The sequence below is a fragment of the Pelodiscus sinensis genome, chromosome 12 (assembly GCF_052426305.1).
Source record: "Pelodiscus sinensis isolate ZL-2025 chromosome 12, ASM5242630v1, whole genome shotgun sequence".
In the NCBI taxonomy this organism is placed as follows: Eukaryota; Metazoa; Chordata; order Testudines; family Trionychidae; genus Pelodiscus; species Pelodiscus sinensis.
In genome coordinates, this window is record NC_143063.1 from 32,901,933 (window position 1) to 32,915,516 (window position 13,584).

Genomic DNA, 13,584 nt, shown 5'->3' on the forward strand with positions numbered 1-13,584 from the left:
TGAGAAATCTATAACTTTGGGATCAAATTTCAGCTGGTGCAATCAAACAGCTCCATTGAGTTCACTGACCTTGTTACACCCACCTATTGAATCATGACAGTAGTTCTACCCCAATCTGCACCAGCAAAAGCTGTGATCCCTGCATTTAAAAAATACAATTTTCATTCTGGCTCTTCGCACAGGTTCAGTGTCTGCCAGTGCTCCATGATATTGTTGCACAGATGACTCCCATTTTTCACATGCATATCAAATTGTCAGCTATGGAACTTTTTAATTTACCAATATTACTACTACTAATGCACAAAGGACAAACTAGAAGTGAATATTTAGTGTGGTACATGACAGTACAGTATAGTCTGCTGGGTACTGGGATAATATGATTTATTTCTATACAGTGAAGGATTTACCTCGTTGGTGGTTTTCCGTCTTCCAAGTTATGGGTCACTTCTTTACGATGTTGCTATCCATTACTCCTATAATATGAGAAATTATTCAGTGAGAGACACTGAAAGTCTTCTGATAGACTGTTTAAAGATATCTGCAAGCAAAAGAAAAAAGCGAAGCGGACAGGGGACTGCAGACAGGGGAGTTGAAGAGGGAGAGCAAAGCGACCCCACCGCCGAAGAGGCTACCCGGTGAGAGTACAAGCTGTGGTGTGAGTGTGTGTGTGTGTGCCTGACTGTTTGAATTTTACAGTTTGAAGTGTGAATTGAGTCTGATTCCAGGGAGTGCTAGCAGTTTCAGTTTCAGCTTCTGTGGCAGTTGGGACTGAGAGCCTGCCATTGTTCCCTTGATTGCCTCTGATTAGCCTCAGGCTCAGCCTTCCCCTGTGTGACTCAGAAGGGGGCAGGCCTGACCTAGGCAAGCAGGCTTTAAAAAGCCAGAGCAGTGCGACCAGGGGAGCGAAGCGGACAGGGGACTGCAGACAGGGGAGTTGAAGAGGGAGAGCAAAGCGACCCCACCGCCGAAGAGGCTACCCGGTGAGAGTACAAGCTGTGGTGTGAGTGTGTGTGTGTGCCTGACTGTTTGAATTTTACAGTTTGAAGTGTGAATTGAGTCTGATTCCAGGGAGTGCTAGCAGTTTCAGTTTCAGCTTCTGTGGCAGTTGGGACTGAGAGCCTGCCATTGTTCCCTTGATTGCCTCTGATTAGCCTCAGGCTCAGCCTTCCCCTGTGTGACTCAGAAGGGGGCAGGCCTGACCTAGGCAAGCAGGCTTTAAAAAGCCAGAGCAGTGCGACCAGGGGAGCGAAGCGGACAGGGGACTGCAGACAGGGGAGTTGAAGAGGGAGTGACTGATGGTGATGAAGACCCGTAGCGCTTGTGCCAGTACTTCTCCTGTCTCCTCCACCTGTGCCTGTATCCAGACAGAGAACCTGAGCATGGATGCCTCTACCCAGGTCCTGGTGTGGTCTTGCTGTATTTGTGGCTTGCAATTCCCACTGAGTGATCTCCAGGCTGGGGGAGACAACCGTTGTGAAAGGTGCCTGCTGGTAGAATCTCTCAGGCAGCAGGTGGGAGAGCTACAGGAGGAGGTGGCCAGGCTGAGGAGCATTCGAAGCCATGAGGAATTCCTGGACAGTATTCCTGTGGAGTCCACGGAGGTCACTGTCCTAGGATGTGGGACTGTTGACCAGCCACTTATGGAGGAGGCAGTGGTGCAGGGTGAGCACTGGCAGCTGGTTACTTCCGGCAGCAGGCAGTGTTCCACCCCTGCTCCTAACCCTCCCACTGTGTTGTTACATAACCGTTACTCTTTACTTTCAGCAGGAGACAAGGAGTCACCCCCCACAGTGGAGGAGACCAGGCCTTGCACCACCAAGGTTGAGCAGTCTCCTGCCACCACTGCGAGGAGGAAACGTAGAGTAGTGGTGGTTGGAGACTCTCTTCTGAGGGGAACGGAGGCACCCATCTGTCGCCCTGACAGCTCATCTCGAGAGGTATGCTGTCTGCCAGGGGCCCGTATCCGAGATGTTACGGAGGCATTGTCGAGGATTATCCGGCCCTCTGACTACTACCCCATGCTACTCATCCACGTGGGCACAAATGATACTGCCAGGTGTGACACTGAGCGGATCAAGTGTGACTACAGGGCTTTGGGAGTACGGGTGAGGGAGTTTGGAGCGCAGGTGGTATTCTCTTCTATCCTTCCTGTCAAAGGTAGGGGCCCGGGCAGAGAGAGGTGCATCCTGGAGGTGAATGCCTGGCTGCGACGATGGTGTCGCCAGGAGGGATTCGGCTTCCTTGATCACGGGGTGCTCTTCCAGGAAGGACTGCTTGGCGGAGATGGAGTTCACCTTTCCAGGAGCGGGAAGGCCTTGTTTGGACACAGACTGGCTAACCTTGTGAGGAGGGCTTTAAACTAGGTTTGTCGGGGGCAGGTGAGCAAAGCCCACAGGTAAGTGCTGAATGTGCGGGACTGGGAGATGGGTTGGAAATGGGGGGGACTACGGCCTATAATGGCAAGGAGAAAGGAGGGTCAGGGCACAACAGGGAGGCAAGATCAAATCAGTATCTTAGATGCCTATATACAAATGCGAGAAGTATGGGTAATAAGCAGGAAGAACTGGAATTGCTAACCAATAAATACAACTATGATATCATTGGTATTACAGAAACCTGGTGGGATGGGACGCATGATTGGAATATTGGTATGGAAGGGTACGGCTTGCTCAGGAAGGACAGACAGGGAAAAAAGGGAGGAGGGGTTGCCTTGTATATTAAAAATGTACACACTTGGACTGAAGTGGAGATGAACGTAGGAGATAGCTGTGTAGAGAGTCTCTGGGTTAAGCTAAAAGGGGTAAAAAACGAGGGTGATATCATGCTAGGAGTCTACTACAGGCCACCTAGCCAGGTGGAAGAGGTGGATGAGGCCTTTTTTAAACAATTAACAAAACTATCCAAAGCCCAAGATTTGGTGGTGATGGGGGACTTCAACTATCCAGACATATGTTGGGAAACTAACACAGCGAGGCACAGGCTATCCAATAAGTTTCTGGACTGCATTGGAGACAACTTTCTGTTTCAGAAGGTTGAAAAAGCTACCAGAGGAGAAGCTGTTCTGGATTTGGTTTTAACAAATAGGGAGGAACTAGTTGAGAACTTGAAAGTGGAAGACAGTATGGGGGACAGTGATCACGAAATAATAGAGTTCATGATCTTAAGGAAAGGTAGAAGGGAGACCACCACAATTGAGGTTATGGATTTCAGGAAGGCAGATTTTGATAAGCTCAGAGAACTTGTAGGTAAGGTCCCATGGGAAGCAAGACTGAAGGGAAAAACAACTGAGGAGAGTTGGAAGTATTTCAAAGGGACGTTGTTAAGGGCCCAAAAGCAAACAATTCCGCTGTGTAGGAAAGATAGAAAATATGGCAAAAGACCAGCTTGGCTTAACAAGGAGATCTTGCATGATCTCAAAATAAAAAAGGAGTCATATAAAAAATGGAAACTAGGACAACTAACAAAGGAGGAATATAGGCAAGCAACACGGGAATGCAGGGGCAAGATTAGAAAGGCAAAGGCACAAAATGAGATCAAACTAGCTACAGGCATAAAGGGAAACAAGAAGACCTTTTATAAATACATTAAAAGCAAGAGGAAGACCAAGGACAGGGTAGGCCCACTGCTTAGCGAGGAGGGAGAAGCAGTAACAGGGAACTTGGAAATGGCGGAGATGCTCAATGACTTCTTTGTTTCGGTCTTCACCGAGAAGTCTGGAGGTGTGCCTAACGTAGTGAATACAAGCAGAGAGAGGGTAAGTTTAGAAGATAGGATACACAAAGAACAAGTTAAAAATCACTTAGGAAAGTTAGATGTCAGCAAGTCACCAGGTCCTGATGAAATGCATCCCAGGATACTCAAGGAGCTGATAGAGGAGGTATCTGAGCCTTTAGCTATGATCTTTGAAAAATCATGGCAGACAGGGGAGATTCCAGAAGACTGGAAAAGGGCAAATATTGTGCCCATCTATAAAAAGGGGAATAAGAACAACCCAGGAAATTATAGACCGGTCAGTTTAACGTCTGTCCCAGGGAAGATAATGGAGCAGGTAATTAAGGAAATCGTATGCAAACACTTGGAAAGTAATAAAGTGATAGGGAATAGCCAGCATGGGTTTGTGAAGAACAAGTCATGCCAAACTAATCTGATAGCTTTCTTTGAAAAGATAACGAGCCTTGTGGATAAGGGAGAAGCGGTGGATGTCATATACCTAGACTTTAGTAAGGCATTTGATACGGTCTCGCATGATATTCTTATTGATAAACTAGGCAAATATAACTTAGATAGGGCCACGATAAGGTGGGTGCATAATTGGCTGGATAACCGTAGTCAGAGAGTTGTTGTTAACGGTTCTAAATCCTGCTGGAAAGGGATAACAAGTGGAGTTCCTCAAGGGTCTGTTTTGGGACCCGTACTATTCAATATCTTCATCAATGATGTAGATATTGGGATAGAGAGTACTCTTATTAAGTTTGCAGATGATACCAAACTGGGTGGGGTTGCAACTTCTTTGGAGGATAGGGACATAATTCAAAATGACCTTAGCAAGTTAGAGAAATGGTCAGAGGTAAACAGGATGAGGTTTAATAAGGAGAAATGCAGAGTGCTCCACTTAGGAAGGAACAATCAGTTCCATACATACAAGATGGGAAGCGACTGTCTAGGAAGGAGCATGGCGGAAAGGGATCTAGGGGTCATAGTGGACCACAAGTTGAATATGAGTCAACAGTGTGATGCTGTTGCAAAAAAAGCAAATATGATTCTAGGTTGTATCAACAGGTGTGTTGTAAGCAAAACTCGTGAAGTCATTCTGCCGCTCTATTCTGCACTAGTTAGGCCTCAGCTGGAGTACTGTGTCCAGTTCTGGGCGCCACATTTCAAGAAAGATGTGGAGAAATTGGAAAGGGTACAGAGAAGAGCGACAAGAATGATTAAAGGTTTAGAGAACATGACCTATGAAGCCAGGCTTCATGAACTGGGCTTGTTTAGTTTGGAAAAAAGAAGATTAAGGGGGGACATGATAGCGGTTTTCAAATATCTAAAAGGGTGTCACAAGGAGGAAGGCGAAAATTTGTTCCTCTTGGTTTCTGAGGACAGGACAAGGAGTAATGGGCTTAAAGTGCAGCAGGGGAGGTTTAGATTGGACATTAGGAAAAAATTCCTAACTGTCAGGGTGGTCAAATATTGGAATAAATTGCCAAGGGAGGTGGTGGAATCTCCCTCTCTGGAGATATTTAAGAACAGGTTAGATAGACATCTGTCAGGGATGGTGTAGACGGAGCTTGGTCCTGCCTTGAGGGCGGGGGGCTGGACTCGATGACCTCTCGAGGTCCCTTCCAGTCCTATTATTCTATGATTCTATGATTCTATGATTTAAAGTTAGTTTGAATATGATTTGTGACAAAGAACATTCTCCATTTTAAATGGAGGAACATAGTCGAACTTTTTCTGGCTAAAAGTCCTCATGTTTCCTTAAACCTATGATATAGTTGTATTTCCTCAGTGAGGACATTAGTCTTTTTCAATAATAAATGTTCTAAAATTTGAAGATGTGAATGCAAGCAGATAACTTGAGTGTTTAGTTAAAATCAAGATAAATGTTTCATTATTCTGCTATTTGCCAAATTACTGTACATGTGGATGACTAAGTAACAGAATGTGTCTATCTGATCTTTTACAGTATAATTTAAATATCACTATCTAATGCAAGAAGACAAAAGTCTTACATACACATGGATAAAATGAATCCCCAGCTAGCAAATTAATGTAAGAGCTGAACAAAACTTTTCTTCTGCATTTTATTTTAATTTGAGTTTCCTACATCCGAGTAGGATGACCAGCCATGTACTTTAGCTACAGTTGTGCACATATCAGTTGTAAGCCCTCATTCTCAAGAGTTTTATATAATTTGGTAAAAATCCTACTTGGCATACAAAAATTTCATCTTGAGGGTTTTTTTTATATATACATATATTTTGTACAAAAGTTTAAAGTCTGTGTTAACATAATAGATAGCTAAATGAATTCAGATACTTTAGGGCCAGAGCTGGAATCCATAGGAGGTCTACCACTGATGTTAATTGATTTTATATCAAGCATTTAGTGCACTCCTATATTTAAAACCAGGCTTTTTTTAAAATATTAAATAATATTGAACAATAATCCCCAATAGAGAATGGCCTTTAATTATTGCAAAACTTACAAATGATGGCGATATTAGGTATGACTTGCTTCACTGAGTATTTTTTATTATCTGTGTTACTGTGGCCCTGTGGGAGCTTTGGTCATGGACTAGAACCCATTGTGCTAGGCACTGTATAAAACAAACAGACAGGTCCTGCCCCCAAAGAGCTTACAGTTAAGGTGTCAGTGTAACTCCACTAGAATAATAAATATATAGTTAATGGATCAGAGTGGAGAAACAGGCCAACTGTATTTATTTATTGCAAGGACAGCTTAATGGTACAAATCACAGTTGGAAAAAGTGTTAATCATCTGCCAGAAAACTGACAGGCTGTATCTAGACTGGCAAGTTTGAATTTCCGCAAAATCATCTGCTTTTGCGGAAAAACTTGCCAGCTGTCTACACTGGCAGTTTGAATTTCCGCAAGAACACTGACGATCTCATGTAAGATCGTCAGTGTTCTTGCGGAAATACTGTGCTGCTCCCGTTCGGGCAAAAGCCCTCTTGCGCAAATCATTTGCGCAAGAGGGCCAGTGTAAACAGCACAGTACTGTTTTCCGCAAAAAAGCCCCGATCGCAAAAATGGCAATCGGGGCTTTTTTGCGGAAAAGCGCGTCTAGATTGGCCACAGACACTTTTCCGCAAAAAGTGCTTTTGTGGAAAAGCGTCCTGCCAATCTAGATGCTTTTTTCCAAAAATGTTTTTAACGGAAAACTTTTCCAGTAAAAACATTTCCGGAAAATCATGCCACTGTAGACGTAGCCACAATGTATCAGTATGGAATGGGGTAGACTGTGTGCTTTAAGCCACAGACAGCCCTGAGCCAAGAGTCATGTGTGAACTGCAGCACACCAACACTCACTTTGGACATGTCTACACCAGGAAATTATTTCAAAATAACTAAATTTGAAATAATAATTCCCCAAATAATCATTTCAAAATAAGAATTATTCCCCAAGAAAAGCAGTAGTTAGTATTTCAAAATAACCAGCCCCTTATTTTGAAATAACGGTAATGTGGTAGTGTGGATGCTCCACTTGTTATTTCAAAATAAGGGGAATTATTTAGAAATAATTCCTAGGGCTTTAGGACTTGGCACGCCTCAGACATCTGATATACATTCCTCTCCCCGCCCCCAACATTGTCTTCTTGCTCCCTGATGGGCATTTATTTCCTGCAAACGTTTATCAACTGTAAGATGTTGTTCCCCATTCCTCTTTATCCACCTTCATGCTGAGCATTAAGCAGTGATGTAGAGCAAAGGATCCACTTATTCCTGCACAGTCACTGCCCATCTATTCAGAGGCAGGAGTTAATGTTCACATAACCTGGCTTATGCAAAAGTAAATTCTGGATAGTTCATGAAGAGGTGTAGTAGGAATTGTTTTTCCCTAATCACAAGTGTGTAGTCCAAGTTACAATGTGGTGCAATGAGAGTTTAAAAAAAAAAAAAAAACCAAGGCACCATTTAAAATTCCTAAGCAGCGTAAACAATGTTTTAAGCATAACAATGGAAAGATTAAGTTTCTGCTGTATGTTATAATTCCTATATTAATACAATTGTGCAGTGGTTGAATGTGTGCTTGTTTGCTGCATTAGCCTGCAAAAAAGCTGCTTTGGAGAAGATTAATATTTGTGTTCTTACATTTAACTTGATACCATTTAAAAAGAATAGGTCAGTGGCCTGAAGTACTCCTTATAGTGTCTGGTACAAAATATGGTTTTTTTCTGCTTCTGGAAACCATTTCCTGTTTTTTTTTCCTTTCTGCAAATAGATAAACTTAATTTATGCCTTCCGCAGAGACAGCAAACTTGTGGTTTGGCTCCAAACAAGACAAGACATTTCAGCATATCTCTCCCAAAATATCTGAAGACATCAGAGGCTACTACTGAGCCAACTTGGGTACTGAAGACATCAGTGGAGTGCTAATATAGTTATGGGTTAGTGGGAATCTCTTCATTATACTAGCCAAGTGCCTGATACAACTTCTACTAAAGTCAGTGGAAGTCCTTAAACTGATTTATAGTGGAGCTAGTGTGTTACTATATACATTGAATATGAAAGAACAGATGAGGTTTTCTTTTTTGCCCCCCTAACTTTATGCTGCAGTTTGTGAAGCTGTCACAACAACTAGGGCTGTGATCTCTTCAGTTAAGAAGGGTCAGCCTCTGTGTGACTTTTCTGATGAAAGACTTTCATGGAATACTCAGGTGCTATAGGAATTGCTGTTTATAAATCAAGGTTTTGTTGTGCTACATGGTGAGCTCTCTGGCCCTGATTCATCTCTTAAGCATTTGCTTAACTTTAAGTCTATAAGGAGTTCCACTTATGCTCTGCTCCGCAGGCTCAAACTCACAGAGAATTCAGACACAAATCCTTCTCAACATTCAGAAATGTTTGGATAAACTCAGTGGGCCAGATTGTTCTTAAACAGCCCCACATTCATTTAGAAACTTAATTGAACTGCCTGGAAAACAATAGCTTTGGTGAGGGACAGCTGCTGGTGGTCATGCAAATCTGGCCACAGCTGTGTGTGCTAAACTCTTCTGAAAATCAGAACTATGGAAAATAGTGATTTCTTTTCCACAACTCTCTTCTTTCAAGAGCAGGGAGAGAGGTGCTGAAATACTGCTAGAGGCTGTTCTTTGCACTGGTTTTATAAACTCAGAAGGTTCACATAAATTCTGGATCAGCATTTGAACCAGTAAGTATATATCCCAGCAGAACTGAACAATCCAAGTCGACTGAGATTTTCCCATTATATAAGATGAAACAGATATCCATTTGATCCTGGATTACTTCTAGTTAGAGGTATTGTAAATGCATGGGGCTGTATTAGATCTAGCATAGGATTTTGTGAAGCCAAAGAAATGCTGGGATTAAGTGATTGTGTCTTCTTTTTCTGGTATGAGCTCTGTATTCAAGTTCTTTTTTAACATAATATTTGAAAATCAGAAATAACATTTGAAATAGCACAGGACACGCAGTGGGATCCCAAACTAAAGAAAATGAGCTTTAGCCAAAAGCTAGCACTGCTTAGGCAGAACAATTGTGTGGGCAGCCTGAGGAGAGAGAAAGTACTGGCAACTCTCCAGGGTAGGACTGAATTGTGCAATAGAGATTGATTAGATTGTATCAACATGCAATGCATAAAAATCCATTGTCGAACTTTTGATCACTTAATCCTTCATCACTTTTGTTGCTTTATTCTCACCTTCCCCTTCTATAGTATACCTAGGGGCTAGATGCTCTAGAACTTTAAATGAAAGTCAAGACAAATGCTGCCTTTGTTTTCAAGGGCCACTTGAACAGCCTGACCCCAACAGTTGCAGGGCAGAGGATTCATGCGTTGGATAGGGGCTGGGAGTACACTAATTACACTGCAGTGTCAGTCTCATCACTCAGTGCCTAGTATCACTGTTCTAACCCAATTATTTTTTAAATAACATTCTAATTTAAAGGAATGCAATATGTTGCTTTTTGACAAGTTATCTATAATACTGTGATACTTAACTTTAAATTAGCTTGTTCTCTCCAAAGTAGTAATGTGCAATTATGCAAACAAACTGACAAAGGCAGCCGCACAACAAAGCTGGCCAAGATGTATAGGTGTTCTGGCTCTGAAACATCTCATACTTGGGAGGTTCTGACTGATGCTGGAATGAACACTTCGTTGGGTTTTTAAGACTTTTTTAAAGGTGTTCTGTCTTAAGATTTAAATTCTATTGATGATGCTTTTGTCATATCAAGGGGTGTTTCTATTCTGTTTAGCATTTAAGTTAGGCATAAATGAAAACTACCTGCTTAAACACATATGAATTAATTAAATCAAAGCTGAATGTTCAATTTTTATGAGTGTTTCAGGGTTGCATTTCTGCACAGAAAATGTAGGGGTCTAACTGAAGGGTTTTCCTGAGTTTACAGAAGAGTGTAATGGTTCAATTCCTACTAATATATAGCCACTGTGCAGTTATAACTAGCAGTGGAATTTCAAGCATAAAACAAGATTTGTGCCTTAAATGCTTAGTTCAAAACAAAAGACCAAAATCTGTCCTCTCTTAAATGCCATGCAATAGTCCTGAAGTCACTGGTGCAAGTCAGGTGGAATTTAAGAATACATCCTTATTGTGAATTATTAGTTACGATTTCTGAAATAGATTTTATTCTTATTTACAACGGTGTATACCTAGAGTGATTCCACTGAAGTTAATTTGAGTTCACACCAATGTAACTGAGACCAGAATCAGGCCTTCAGCATTCTAAATAATCCCAGTTTGTAGCTGTACAAAGACAGTAGGATAGAGCCCAGCAAGTTATTTGAGATATACTTAAACAAATTGGGGAAAGGGAGGAGTTAGTACTTTCCACTGAAGCTTTCTCTTAATTAATGATCAATAACACTCTGGCATCTGAGATGCTTAGTGAGTTTACATTCCTTCATGGCTTCTTGAAGTTGTTTAGATTTAATTTTCACAATCTGTACATTATGAGATATTGGTGTGAGCAAAGATGGGGTAAAGTCTGCTGCTGGGTAAAGTCTGTTTTAAGTCCCAGATTGATCTATCATAGGGGTTTATGTGGCACCCAGAACTAAGGTGACTTAGCCAGTTTATCAAAAATAAACTAGAAGGTGAACTTTTCTGAAATATGCCTAAATGATAAAGAACTGGATATTCTTTAGCATTGTTTTCATACTTCATGTGGTTAGCTTCAGAGAACAATACTATGTAATATCTTGCTCCCAGACAACTTTTCTGTACATGAACAATGTGCATGCCTTACTGGATGGAGGTGGTAGCAAAATGGATGTTGTGGAATTCATCTGCTGGTCTTGAAAATGAAATAATTGGACCCCAGGAAAACAAATCTGGACTCTAGAATGGAAAATAATGAACATTAATGGTGCATAAAGGTAGAGAATGGCACTAAGATGTGGTCATTTGATAATAAGGAGTATTTATTGTAGGGGACAATGTAGGAAACTATATACTTAGGCCCTTCCATTTGCTGTCACAACTATACACAGATATGGGTTCCTCCCTTCATAGTAATTCAAATTTTAACCACAAGCAATGATATCACAAATCAGTCCTAATAAAATTTTCCATTGATGTTTCCATTTAATATTTATGTCTCAAATGTGCTAAGTCCTATTTTATAGTTCAAATTATAAATGCTAGATGAAGGCATATACTTATTTTTTCTAAACTACTTAATTGGCTTGGGGAGGCTGTCTTTAAAGATCATTTACAACAAGGCAGGCAAGAAAACATCAATTAGAGATAAACCTAACAAGATGGGAGATGAATTGGTGCTCATAAATTCTTAGAGGAGCAAAAAACATCCAGGTTTGAACCAAGCTATTCTCTGTATTAATTGGCTCTATCAGGATTAAAAGATATAACTAACTTCCAACTAATCCAAATAAAGCAGATTATAAATAATTTTATCTCAAAATACAATGTTATTGCAGTTCCTGATGGATTCTTCACTGTATCACTGAGAATCTAAAATGTTTTCTGTCTATCTTTGGAATCTGTGGGGAAAAAACCCCCACTTATACTAGAGAAAAGATTCACCCATGTACAATGAGTCTGCCAGAGGCCAATTCCCCACTCAGCTCCCACTTAAGCTATTGGGCAAGAAAATTGGTAAAATATAATTTTTTTAAGTGTAAGATTGAAGTGGAGCTCAAGTGGTGCTTAGCCCTTGTTTTGGTCCTACTGCACAGGAGCAAACCTCACCCATACTCCATAAAATATTTTTTTCTAAGTGCATTGAACAATACCTTGATATGCTACAAGTACTTCTTGAAGTTAAATGCACACAACTGATACTGCTGACATAGAGGTAGTATCATTACATTGTCAGCTTTGATGTAGCTCAAAGCATGATATTTTCCAATGTCTGCATCTGATCTTAAACTAGCCCAAACATTTATCCATTTCCCTGGGAATAATCTACTTCATTGTGTCCTACCTGTAGGTACCTCCAAACATTTAGTAGAGTTCAGAAGTCTCCAATATTTCTGCATTTAAATCTGTCATCTGTTGAGCTGATGCTGCAACACAGATCACTTAACTGCTTGTTAGTTTCACACTGTCCAATGCTAGCGAAGTAACCTTTGATTTATGTATTCACAATTAATAATTTAAAGATAAGGAATAAAACCAAACCTAATTCTTTCAGGTTTGAGGCTCCAGAGCAGTTACAGATAATTTAATTTAGTAGAGAATTGTGAATGACACAATGTGTGATACAATTAAAGGCTTCATTTAAAATAAAGCTGTGAGTTAAGCAAAGAGGCATGAAAATGTAACCATACACTGCATTAATACTCATATGGATGTATCAGTAGGGACCAGTCCTTGGATGGGAAGAACTGGCATAATTCTTTCTCACATGGTGTCTCAATAGTGGATGAGTCCTCCTCATCTACCATCCCATGCTAAACTTCATAATCAATCAGGGCTTTAGACAGTGGTGGGAAAAGTCAGCAGCTGCCTTGGGATCTGGCAATTTAAAGGGGCCCAGGGTTCACAGCTGCCATTGCTGTGACAGTGGTCGGAGCCCCAGGCCTTTAAATTGCTGCAAGAACTCCAGGTGACACAGGCTGGCAGCACTGAAGAGCTGGCTGGGGGAGGCTTACTCTTAGCTCTGCCATTTCCAGGATCCAGAGCCAGCCCCCTACTATAACTTGCCCTGGGCTCTGGCTGTTTGGCCGGCAGCCCTCTAGTCAATTATTATAGTATACCCTAATTAGTATTTAAATACACCTTTTACCACAGCTACATTTCTGCCACCATAATTAATATTTTCTATTTTATTTGCTAGTTGACATTTTTCAGCATCTTAATGACATTTTTCAGCATCATAAAATGGGTCAACATACTGGGTCAGACTGATCATCCATCTAGCCGAGTATATTGTCTTCCAACAGGGGTTGGCACGACATATTTCTGAGGGAATAAACAGAATGCTTCAATTATCATGTGATCCACCCCCTTTCATCCAGTCCCATCTCCTGGCACCCAGAAATTTAGACCCCTCCCTACCTAGAGCATGGAATTGTGTTCCTGATCACCCTGGCTAACAGACAGAGATTAATAGGACTGATCAGACCATAACAGGTCCTCTAGGTCTGTCCCCTGCACTCCAGGGAGGACTAAGTATTAGACCATCCCTCACAAGTGTTTGTCTATCCGGCTCTTAAAAAATCTCCAATGATGGAGATTCTACAACATCGTAGGAAATTAATTCCAGTGCTTAACCATCCTGACAGGAAGTTTTTCCTAATGTCAGTACTGCACATGAAGTGGTATGCTGCAGTATGCCTTACCACCTCGGTATTTTTAGGTGAAACACCATACCTGTATAAAACAGGAGAAGCCAGCTATGC

At 41.4% G+C, this 13,584-nt stretch overlaps 1 long non-coding RNA gene across 1 annotated transcript in view; it reads left to right on the top strand.

The window, feature by feature from the left end:
* Window positions 1-8,759: 8,759 nt before the first annotated feature.
* Window positions 8,760-13,584, top strand: part of LOC112547006 (uncharacterized) — a 70,937-nt gene continuing 66,112 nt past the window's right edge. The window contains exon 1 of the long non-coding RNA XR_016350550.1: window positions 8,760-8,889. This is a non-coding gene — a long non-coding RNA (uncharacterized LOC112547006). The remainder of the gene's footprint in view (window positions 8,890-13,584) is intronic.